This window comes from Leptonychotes weddellii, chromosome 15 (assembly GCF_054177405.1).
Source record: "Leptonychotes weddellii isolate Sample4059 chromosome 15, ASM5417740v2, whole genome shotgun sequence".
Lineage (NCBI taxonomy): Eukaryota > Metazoa > Chordata > Mammalia > Carnivora > Phocidae > Leptonychotes > Leptonychotes weddellii.
The window spans coordinates 29,642,901-29,655,693 of NC_138383.1; positions in this window are offsets into that span (position 1 = coordinate 29,642,901).

The following is a 12,793-nucleotide window of genomic DNA, read 5'->3' on the forward strand; positions in this document are numbered from 1 at the left end:
TTTGTTTCTCAGAGTCCATAGTCTCTCATGGTTCATCTCTCCCTCTGATCCCCCCCTTCATTTTTCCCTTCCTTCTCCTAATGTCCTCCATGCTATTCCTTATGTTCCACAAATAAGTGAAACCATATGATAATTGACTTTCTCTGCTTGACTTATTTCACTTAGCATAATCTTCTCCAGTTCCATCCATGTTGATGCAAAAGTTGGGTATTCATCCTTTCTGATGGCTGAATAATATTCCATTGTATATATGGACCACATCTTCTTTATCCATTTGTCTGTTGAAGGGCATCTTGGCTTCTTCCACAGTTTGGCTATTGCGGATATTGCTGCTACAATCATTGGGGTGCATATGGCCCTTCTTTTCACTACATCTGTGTCTTTGTGGTAAATACCCACTAGTGCAATTGCTGAGTCATAGGGTAGCTCTATTTTTAATTTTTTTGAGGAGCCTCCACACTGTTTTCCAAAGTGGCTGTACCGACTTGCATTCCCACCAACAGTGTAAGAGGGTTCCCCTTTCTCCACAACCTCTCCAACATTTGTTGTTTCTTGCCTTGTCAGTTTTTGCCATTCTAAGGGGTGTAAGGTGGCATCTCAATGTGGTTTTGATTTGAATTTCCCTGATGGCTAATGATGATGAACATTTTTTCATGTGTCTGTTAGCCATTTATATATCTTCTTTTGAGAAGTGTCTGTTCACGTCTTCTGCCCATTCTTTGACTTGATTATTTGTTTTTTGGGTGTTGAGTTTGAGAAGTTCGTTATAGATCTTGGATATGAGCCCTTTGTCTTTAGTGTCATTTGCAAATATCTTCTCCCATTCCATGGGTTGCCTCTTTGTTTTGTTGACTGTTTCCTTTGCTGTGCAAAGCTTTTTATCTTGATTAAGTCCCAAAAGTTCATTTTTGCTTGTTTCCCTTGCCTTTGTGGACGTGTCTTGAAAGAAGTTGCTGTGGCCGATGTCGAAGAGGTTACTGCCTATGTTCTCCTCTAGGATTTTGATGGATTCCTGTCTCACATCGAGGTCTTTCAGACATTCTGAGTTTATCTTTGTATATTGGGGTAAGAGAATGGTCAAGTTTCATTCTTCTATATGTATCTGTCCAATTTTCCCAGCACCATTTATTGAAGAGACTGTCTTTTTTCCATTGCATATTTTTTCCTGCTTTGTCGAAGATTATTTGAAATGACAAAATTGTAAAAATGGAAAACAATTGGGGATCTCCAGAAGTTAGAGATGGTGACAGAGAGGGAATTGGATGTGTCTTTAAAAAGGTATCATGAGGGAGATCTTTGCAGTGGTGGAATAGTTCTTTTAATTGTGGTGGTAGTTTTATGATTGTGTACATGCAATAAAATGACATAGAACTATAGACACATTTTATACTAGTATCAATTTTCTGGTTTTGATATTGTACTATAAATATGTCAGATGTATGTCAGACTACTGCAATAAAGCAAATAGCACAATAAAGTGAGTCAAATAAATTTTTTGACTTTTCAGTGCATATAAAATTATGTTTACACTATACAGTAGTCTATTAAGTGTGCAGTAGCATTACGTCTAAAAAAGCAATGTATATACCTTAATTTAAAAATACTTTATTGTGGGGCACCTGGGTGGCTCAGTCATTAAGCATCTGCCTTTGGCTCAGGTCATCATCCCAGGGTCCTGGGATCAAGCCCCACATTGGGCTCCCTGCTCAGCAGGAGGCCTGCTTCTCCTTCTTCCACTTCCCATGCTTGTGTTCCTGCTCTTGCTCTCTCTCTCTGTCAAATAAATAAATAAAATCTTAAAAAAATAAAATAAAAATACTTTATTGCTAAAAAATGTTAACCATCATCTGGGCTTCCAGCAAGTCATAATCATTGATCACAGGTCACCATAACAAATATAATAGTAATGAAAAAGTTGGAAATATTGCAAGAATTATCAAAACGTGGCACAGAGACATGAACTGAGCAAATGCTATTGGAAAAATGGTGCTGATAGACTTACTCGACGCAGGGTTCCCACAGACCTTCAATTTGTAAAAAAACACATTATCTCTGAAGAGCAGTAAAGCAAAGCATAATAAAATGAGGTAAGCATGTAATGCAATCCCTCCTATTAATAGACTAAAAAGAAAAATCACATGATCATATCAATAGATGCAGAAAAAGCATTTCACAAAAGCCAATACCTGTTTATAATAAAAACTCTCTAGACTAGGAAGAAAAGGAAACTTCTTCAACCTGATTAAGAATATTTTTAAAAACCAGGGTGCCTGGGTGGCTCAGTTAAGCGTCTGCCTTCGGCTTGGGTCATGATCCCAGGATCCTGGGATTGAGCCCCGCATCAGGCTCCCTGCTAGGCGGAAGCCTGCTTCTCCCTCTCCCACTCCCCATGCTTGTGTTCCCTCTCTCGCTGTGTCTCTCTCTGTCAAATAAATAAATAAAATCTTTTTTTTTAAAAGAATATTTTAAAAACCTTCAGCTAATATCCTACTTTATGGTGAGAAACTCAGAGGTTTCCCACTAAGATCAGGTACAAAGCAAGGATGTCCCCTCTCATCACTCCTTTTCAACACTGTACAGGTAATTCTAGCTAATGCAGTAAGACAAGAAAAGGAAATAAAAGGTAGACAGAATGGGAAGGAATAAATAAATCTGTCTTTGTTCAGTGATGACATGATCATGTATGTAGAAAATCCAAAAAAACCACATCAACCAACACCCTCCCCCCCAGGAACTAGTAAGTGATTATAGCAAGATTGCAGCATGTGAGATTAATACACAAAAGTTAGTTGCTTTCCTATATACCAGCAATGAACACTTGGAATTTGAAATTAAAAACACAAAACCACTTACATTAGTCAAAAGAACTAATGAAATACTTAGGTGTAAAGCTAACAAAATAGGTACAAGATCTAGACGGGAAAACTACAAAACTCTGATGAATGAAATCAGAGAAGAAGTAAATAAGTGGAGAGCTATTCCATGTTTATGGTCAGGAAGACTCAATATTATCAAGATGTCAGTTCTCCCCAACTTGATCTATAGATTCAATGCTGTCCCAATCAAAATCCCAGCAAGTTATTTTGTGGATGTCAAAAAACTGGTTTGAAAGTTCATATGAAGAGGCAAAAGACCCAGAATAGCCAACACAACATTGAAAGAGAAGAACAATATTGGAGGACTGACACTACCCAAAGTGAAGACTTACTATAAAGCTGTAGTAATCAAGACAGTGTGGTATTGACAAAATTATAGCTAAATAGATTGATGGAACAGAATAAAGAGCCCAGAAAGAGACCCCCATAAATATAGTCAACTGATACTTGGCAAAGGAGCAAAAACAATATGATGGAGGAAAGATAGCCTCTTCAACAAAGGGTGCTGGAACATCTGGACATCCACATGCAAAAAAATGAATCTAGACTTAACACCTTTCATAAAAATTAACTTAGAAAGACTGCAGACCTAATGTAAAACACAAAAGTATAAAACTCGTGGAAGATAACATGAGAAAACCTAGGTGACCTTGGCTAAGGTGATAACTTTTTAGATATAACACCAAAGGCATGATCCATGAAGGAAATAATTGCTAAGCTAGACTTCATAAAAATTAAAAACTGCTCTGTGTGGGGCACCTGGGTGGCTTAAATACATATTACTAAGTGAAAGAAGCCAATCTGAAAAGGCTACATACTGTATGATTCCAAATATATGACATTCTATTAAAACTATGGAGACAGTAAAAAGGTCAGTAGTTGCCAGAGGCTGGGGATGGGAGGGAGAGGATGAATGGGCAGAACACAGAATTTTTAGGGTAATGAATATATTCTATATGATACTATAGTGATGTAGACATGTCATTATGCATTTTTGCAACACCAAGAGTGAACCATAATGTCAACTATGAACTTTGGGTGACATTATAAGTTCATCAAATATAACAAATGTACCACTCTCTTGGGGGATGTTGATAATGAGGGAGGCTATGCATGTGTGGGGTCAGGGGATATATGGGAAATCTCTGTACCTTCCTTGAAATTTTGCCATGAATCTAAAACTCCTCTTAAAAATACTCTTTAATAACAACTACAGCCAGCAATATACTTAATTTTGGTGAAAGATTAAATACTTTCCCCTAAAATCAGGAACAAAAGGGTATCTGCTCTCGCCACTTCCATTCAACATTGTGCTAAAGGCTCTAGTCAGTGCAGTGGGTGTGTGTGGGGGGGGGAGTGGAGCATATAGATTGTAAAGAAAAAGTAAAACTTTTTATTCACAGACAACATGCAACCTATGCAGAAAATCATAAAAAATCTACAAAAAGCTACCAGAACTAAGAAGTGTTTTTAAGATCTCATGATTCAAAATCAAAGTACAAAAATAAATTACATTTTTATGTAGCAGTGTTTCTTTGTCTGCTGGTCATGAAATCTTTTAATATTTAGTTGTCTGTAAACGTTCTTCTTTCACATTCATTTTTTGTTTGTTTCACATTCATTTTTGAAGGATATTTTCACTGGGTATAGAATTCTATGTTGGAGTTATTTTCTTTAACCACTTTGGAAATAATCTATTGTCTTCTGACTTTCATTATTTTCATTGAAATGTCAGATGTCCTTTTTTTCTCTACTTCTAAGATTTTCTTTTTGTCTTTGGTTTTCAAACACTTTTATTATGATGCTCCTGGTATACTTTTCCTTTTATGTATTGCTCCTGGGATATTAGTACTTCTTGAATATGTGGTTTGATATCTTTTGTGAGTTTTAGAAAATTCTCAGGCAAATTCTCTTCAAATATTTCTTCTGTCCCACTCTCCTCCACTCCTCTTGGGCTCCAGGAAAGTCTCAGAACTTTTGTACCCAACTTATTACATGCTCACTGAAAGAAACTGACTTAAAGGGCCCTTATCTCTCTATGTTAATATTTTTAGACTATCATGTTATAATTTTGCTACATATCAACAGAAATAATTTTTTACTTAAGATGAGTACTAAAGCTTCTGAATACCTTTCAAAAGAATAAGTATAATTTTTCTTTCTTTGATTTATGCCTTCTTGTGAATTAAATGGATGTTTTGGCTTTAAAAAAGAAACATCAGTCTCAAATACTGTTTTGATACTTACACTGTATTTTATAAGCATTAACTTCTATTCACCGACACTTATGGAAAAAGTCTATATCCTTCATTTATTACTACCAGCCAGGGATATATGATTGTGGATGCATATTTCTGTTTCAGCTTTTGTTTGAGCAGCTTCCAAAACATCATCCTATAGGTTTTTAGAATCTGTGCCAAGTTCAGCTCAGATTAAGTTTCTTTGTTAGAATTGCATTTTAAAGCATCTGGATCAGAAATCATATACTTCTGCTGCATAGCAAAAGAACATTTGGAAATCATCAGGGGCATCATAATAGAGGATGATAGTATTGTATGTTTTTTCTCAGAGTAGGTAAAGACTACAACAAAAGATAATTTTATTAAGAATTTAGAAAATGCTGTTTTGATATTGTTAAAACACCTTGAGCAGCCGATGGCTGGCTTCAAAAATAATATGATTCTACACATTATTATTCCTAAAGCCATCATAGAATATTTCCAGGTAAAAGTAGAGATTTCTGCTTTTTAACTGTTTTCAATGGTATACACACAGGCACACACACACATGTTAAGAAGGCATGCACTGTTAAAAATTTTTAGTTCAATATCATAATTTTATTTTTGTTTCTTCCCTAAATTTGAAACAGAGATCTAAATTATTCTTCATATCATTTTAACAAATAGCATCCATTTTGTTAGGTTTGGTCTAGATTTCATTAGATGACAATAATCAGTTTGCTCTCCTAAAGAGAAAGATCCATCTTTTTTGCTTTAAAAAAAAAAAAAAAGAAACACTAAACTCCAAGAGAAGTCTTCAGTTTCTAATATAGTACATTGTGTCATTTTCATAAATGGGAAAGAGTTTCAAAAATAGTCTCAGAACATTTGCACATATGAAGTAAACTTAAATCTATGGTTTTTAGGCTCTCTAATGTTTCCAAAATGATTGATGGATTTTGGAGAAATCATTTGATTATCCCATACGTAGCCATGAGGGGGTACATTTAGGTTGCGGTTTGGAAATCCGAATGATTTAGTGGATAAGCTCCAGACTGTGGAACCAGAAGAAAAGAGTTCTTTTTCTGGTTAGAGTATGACCTTTGTCATGCTTTCCTCTGCTAATTTCAAATTTAGAAATAACTTTCTCTTCTATGTTCACTTCCAAAGATAGTTTGAAATCATCAAGGTACATCACAACCTAATTGTACTTTCTCATAGCTATATATGGGATTATCAAATGATCTCTCCAAATCTCATTAATCATGAAATTATGATTAGTATGACCATTTTGGTACCAATTAAAATATTGTAGTTCTTACTCTTGTGAATCATATAGCCTTCATATTGATAGCACTATTTTTCAAAATCTAGCCTAATATGTTTATTTTTTTCCTTCCTCTCATTAACCAAGGAAGATAGTAGAGAAAAGGTGGACACATTCTTTAGAGAGTAAGGAAATACACTTTTACTTTATAGTCTACCTTATCTGCACCTTAAAGACATAGCTAAAATGTGATATCTGAAATATATGTAGCAATGAAGTTTTTATTGATTGATATAAATATGGATGGCTTTGTTCAGCTGAATACTGCTGGTAGGAGTTACTGGCGTATGTAATACATTATCTTATTACACTCATTTTATGGAAGCTGATCCTGATGGGACAGTGGAAGTCTGAGAGCTTTCTCCAGCTTTCTGGAAAAGCAATTAATCCTACTGCTTATGTAGCAACCATGTCTTGGATTGCATTGGTGTACTGGCACCCTTTCTCCTTTTATTAAAACAAAAATGCAGCTGCTGACCAGAAGTGCAGCTCTACAAGTGGGGCTTTCATCGTATTGGTAAGAGATTCATATCCAGGGTTGACATCATTTCAGTTATGGCTTTTTCATTATTAAATTTTGGAATTTCAAGTTTGTTTATTAAAGATTTAAAGCTATAGGTTAAATCACCAAATTGAAATCCACTTATTTTTCTATACTGTAAGTGGAAAAGGTGTGCTGGAAAATGTATTTTTCAGATTTTACCACCAGATGAATTATTTTAATTGTGAAATGCATGGTATCATAAGGAAATTGATAATTTTTCCCTGAATCTTTAGCATTTCTATTTTATATGTAACTGTCCACATTCCTCAGTTTCTAGTAAGTAAATTTAACAAATGTTTTAGAGCTATTTACTATTAACTGTTGGTAAAAATGGTGGCCAGGACTTTTACTTAGCCCTTGTGGCAACTTTATTATGTACTTCATCTGTTTCTCATCAGTTTTGAAAATTGATAATTCTTTAAAACATGTTGCATTCACTAATGCTAATAAAGATTTTCAACTCTTAGTATAGTCTTGCAAATAAGGGCTCTCTTAATTTATAATCCAGTCTTTTTCAAGGCAGTTCATCTTTTACTGCTAAGCCAAAACTTAGCAGAATACTTTTATTTAGGGTTTAATGTAAATTTTATTTTAAAGAGCAGAAGCAACATTGTATAGTTAACAGACACTTTTACAAAGACATTTATGAAACAGAAAGTTCCAACTGCAGTATATTTTATATTTTTAAATATCTAATGCTTTGGGTTTTTGATATGTTAGGTCTTGCTTTCCCATTAAATCAGTCTATTGGGTTTCAATTTTGACCTCTATGAAATCCGTTTTAATAAAGACCATTCAATATATGTATGATGGCTTCTATTCTCATGCCCTGTGCATTCTGCATATATATTAATAGGTAATAGTTGTTTTTTAAAAATTGTTCTTATTGGGTGCCTGGGTGGCTCAGTTGGTTAAGTGTCTGCCTTTGGCTCGGGTCATGATCCCAGGGTGCTGGGATCAAATCCCACATTGGGCTCCCTGCTCAGCAGGGAGTCTGCTTCTCCTGCCTGCCACTCCACTTGCTTGTGCTCTCCCTCTCTCTCTCTCTGTCAAATAAATAAAGTCTTAAAAAGATAATAAAATTGTTGTTATTTATTTATTCTGTTATTTAAGATGAAAATAACACTTAGAACAAGCAACTGGAATAATGGCTGACACATCACTCTGACATATTTTCTTTAAAGACTCTTTAAATTGGTTACATATTGCAGGGGACAGGGCAGGAAAATCCAAAAGTTTACAGTTCTTAAGATAAAAGTGTTTGTTGCTGTGGTCCAACACCAATTCTCTGACACCAATTGGGTTTTCTACCATTCAATTCAATTCTGATACCAATTACCCAAGTTAAGAGTCAGACTCCACAGGTTTAAGACAAAGTCCTTCACAAGACTGCCCCAACATTAGATGCCAATGGCATGTCTGGCCTACGACAAATTCAGTCAGGGCTTCCCACCACCTCTTCAGGTTTGATAATTCTAGAATGACTCACAGAATTCAGAAAAGTGCTATATTTATAATTGCCACTTTATTATAAAGGATACAAATGCATAGTCAGATGAAGATATATACAGAACAAGGTCTGGAAGGGTCCAGAGTACAGAGTTCTGTCTCTGTGGAATCACAGTGTGCCACTAGAATATCAATATGTTCACCAACCAGGAAGCTCCCCTGGACCTGTGTGTCCAGAGGGTTTCATTACGTAGGCATGATAAATCAAATCACAGGACACTGTGATTGATCTCTCTAGCCTACCTCCTTTCCCTGAAGGTTGGGCTGGCCCAAAGTTCCAACATTCTAATCATGTGGTTCATTTTCTGCTTAGTAGCCCTCATTCTGAAGCTATCTGGAGCCCTGTCTTGAGTCACCTCATTAGCATAATAAAGACACTCCTATCACTCAGGAAATCTTTTTGAAGCTCTGTGCCATGAATAAGGTCAGATATAGATTTAATTATATCACGATTGTCTATTATAATGGTTATAATTACAAATACTAGTTATGGGACAAAACATAAAGAGATATTTAGAAAGATAATTCTGATGTAGAGGTCATCAGTAAATTAATGGCAGGCACATTGGATATGTCTCTTGTGGGAGTTTCAGGTTTTTTAATTTCTACATCTACATTTAAGCTAGGTTTAAAGACTGGACCATTTTCTTACACCATACACAAAAATAAACTTAAAATGGATTAAAGACCTAAATATGAGGTATGAAACCCTAAAACCAGAAAACATAGGCAATAATTTATTTGGCATTGGCTATAGCAACATTTTTCTAGATGTGTCTCCTCAGGCAAGAGAAACAAAAATAAACGTATGCACAGCAAAGGAAAACATCAAACTAAACAAAAAGACGACCTACTGAATGGGATAAGATATTCACAAATGATATATCTGATAAGGGGTTAATATCCAAAATATATGAAGAACTTAGACAACTCAACAGTGAAAAAAACAAATAAATAATGGGCAGAGAATCTGAACAGACATTTCTCCAAAGAAGACATACAGATGGCCAACAGACACATAAAAAGATGCTCAGCATCACTCATCATCAGGGAAAAGCAAACCAAAACCATAATGAGATACCACCTTACACCTGTCAGAATGACTAGAATAAAAAAAAAACTGAGAAATAAGAGTTGGTAAGGATGTGGAGAAAAAGGCACCCTCGTACATTGTTGATGGGAATATAAATTGGTACAGCCACTGTGGAAAACAGTATGGAGGTTCCTCAAAAAATTAAAAATAGAAATACCATGTGATCCAGTAATTCAACTTCTGGGTATTTACCCAAAGAATACAAAATCATTAATTCAAAAAGATACATGCACCTCTATGTTTATTTCAGCATTATTTACAATAGCCAACATATGGAAGCAATCCAAGTGTCCATCCATAGACGAATGAATAAAGATGTGATATATATACAATGGAATATTACTCATACATAAAAAAAAAGAATGAGATCTTGCCATTTGTGACAATATGGATGAACCTAGAGGGTATTATGCTAAGTGAAATAAGTCAGAGAAAGACAAATGCCACATGATTTCACTTGTATGTGGAATCTAAAAAAAATGGAAACAAATGAATAAACAAAAAGCAGAAACAGACCCATAAATACAGAGAATAAACTAATGATTGCCAGCAGGGTTGGGGGTGGTAGATGGGCTAAATAGATGAAGGGGAGTGGGAGATACAGGCTTCCAGTTGTGGAATGAATAAGTCATAGCAATAAAAGACATAGCATAGGGGATATGGTATATCAGTGGAATTGTAACAGCATTGTCTGGTGACATAAGGTAGCTCCACTTGTGGTGAGCATAGCATAACATATAGATTTGTCCAATCATTATGTTGTATACCTAAAACTAATGTAACATTGTGTGTCAACTATACTTCGATTAAAAAAAGAAAAGAAATGAAAACGTGATTTAAAAAATATGTCTAAAGATCCATAATAACTGGTTACTTATTTGATACAGAATCATGAAAATAATATTCTAATTCCAATTTTACATTTTAAAAAGGCTTAAACTTCATGAAGTAAATGCCAAACACCAGGGTACTTGAAATGTGCACTTTCTACCCATTGAAAACTGATTTTATTTATCATTAGCCAAGTTGTATTTATGATATCCATGTCATGGCAATTCGCTAAGACAAAGATCAAGTTATTTTTTCAGCCACACATAGTGCCAGAAACTGAAATCTGAATGCTGACTTTCCATAGCCTGTGCTCCACATGCTTATCCATAATATAATTCAATTACTAAAACACAGTTTTCTGTGAAGTATTCGATAATATGATAATGATTGCAGTGTGTATATATCACATTACCACATCTTATTTTTCCTCTTGTTAATATCACTTCCAGTTGACACAATAGATTTCCTTATGAAAAATGAATGACAGTGTTCAAATCTTATAGAAATTGAGCAAGCATGCTCTTTTTATTTTTAGAAGGGTAGGAATTGAATTTAAGTTTTCTACTAAGTTCTAGGTCTCTGTATTGATTACTATACTAAATGCACCCCTTTCTTGTAAAATGATCATAAGTCACAGAAAAGATATGAGGATTTATAATCTAGGCATAGTAGAGTATTGAAGTTAAGATTGCTAACACCACCATGAGAAAAAAATCAAGAATGATTTTTTAAATATATTCTTTTATCAGTAACGACCATCACTTTCTTCCAATGAAACTGGCAAATGCAGCAAAACACACAATTTTCAAGAAATTAATAAAATTAAATATTTTGAGTAGTAAATGTGACATTTGAGTGAAATTATTGCTGTATTATGGGATGATGTAGACCAACCATTAGAAGAGAGAACCATTGATTTTGGTAGGAAAAATCAATTTAAGATAACATAAAAAAAATCATCTTTATTTAGTTTTCTAGATTTCTTTTAAAGCAATAAGATAGGAACAAAGTATACTCATTATTTATATATAAAACCCTAATCATTAATTATGTAAAATAATAATGTATTTTATATATATAATTTTTGTAAGAATGTTACATAGTTGGTATTGTGTTTGTGTGTATATGTGTGTACCTGGATGTATATGTATATATTCTGGCAGTGGGAGGGAAAAGAAAAATGAAAGTATTCAGGAGTAATAAATAGAATGAAGGAAAAATGAAACTCAGAATAAGTCTTAAGTAGAAAAGGCAGCCAGACTTACCTAATAGTATTGGACTTTGGGGGTAAAAAATACATATAGATTTTTTAAACAGATAAACATTGCTAGAATTTTACAATCAAGTATTTATTGAGTACATATTATATGCTTAAACTGTGCTAATGAAGGGAATGAAAGGGAAGTTTAAGACATGGTTCCTGCTTTCAAAGAATGTAAAATCCAATGGGAGTGACTAAATTCACATACAAAAGACAACTAGAGAAATAAATTATAGGTATTGGTGTGGAATGAGTTGGCTTCTCAAAGGAGGTAGAATTTGCAAGTTTTAAACAAAAAGCATTATATTCCTTTCTAAAGTTTTATACAATTATTCCTGAAATCAGGTCTTCTTTGTTTTCATTAAGAAATTGTAGCTTCTTTGCTAAAAAGTATGGTTACCACAATTTCTTTTACATAAAAGCGGGTTTATTTTAATGTTATAACCCTTTTATGTTTTTCTAGAATGTAGCCACTAAAGATATAAAGCCATGTTTTTGCAACTCTTCCTGTTCCTGCTCCAAGAGCCAGCCATATAAAGTTAAGCTGATATTTTGATTCAAACCCTGATATTAGGCTGGAAGTTTTCCTTCCTCTTTTGCCCCTCCCCTTTGTACATTAGATAAAGAAAAAATATTAACAGAAAGTACGACAGAAACACAAATTATCAATGAAGATAAAATTATGAGAAACAAGTTTTTCATGTTACTCCAATATTATTAAAATTATTTCAGAAAACATTATTATTTGATATGAAGACTTTAAACTAAAATTAATATCCACTTGGTGAATGTCATTTTTAGAATTGAATAGATCAAGATTGTTTTACAATAAGAGAAGTCATTTGTGGTCAGTGGGGTATAAAATGTGGCTTTAGATGCCAAAGTGTAATGAAATTAAATTTATGTCACCATTTTTGCCTTTTCTATGGGCTAATCATGAATCTACTATGTCACTTGAGTTTGCTTAACAGCTCATGTTGATGAAAAGATACTGGTCTTAATATATAGTAAGATTGGTTATAATAAACCTAGTACAATATGCTGAAAATTTTTATGAGTCAGTTCATAAGGCACATGTGAACCTGTCAAAAAAAAATCAATACCTTAGTGAAGGATAAAGTTGAGGGGAAGTG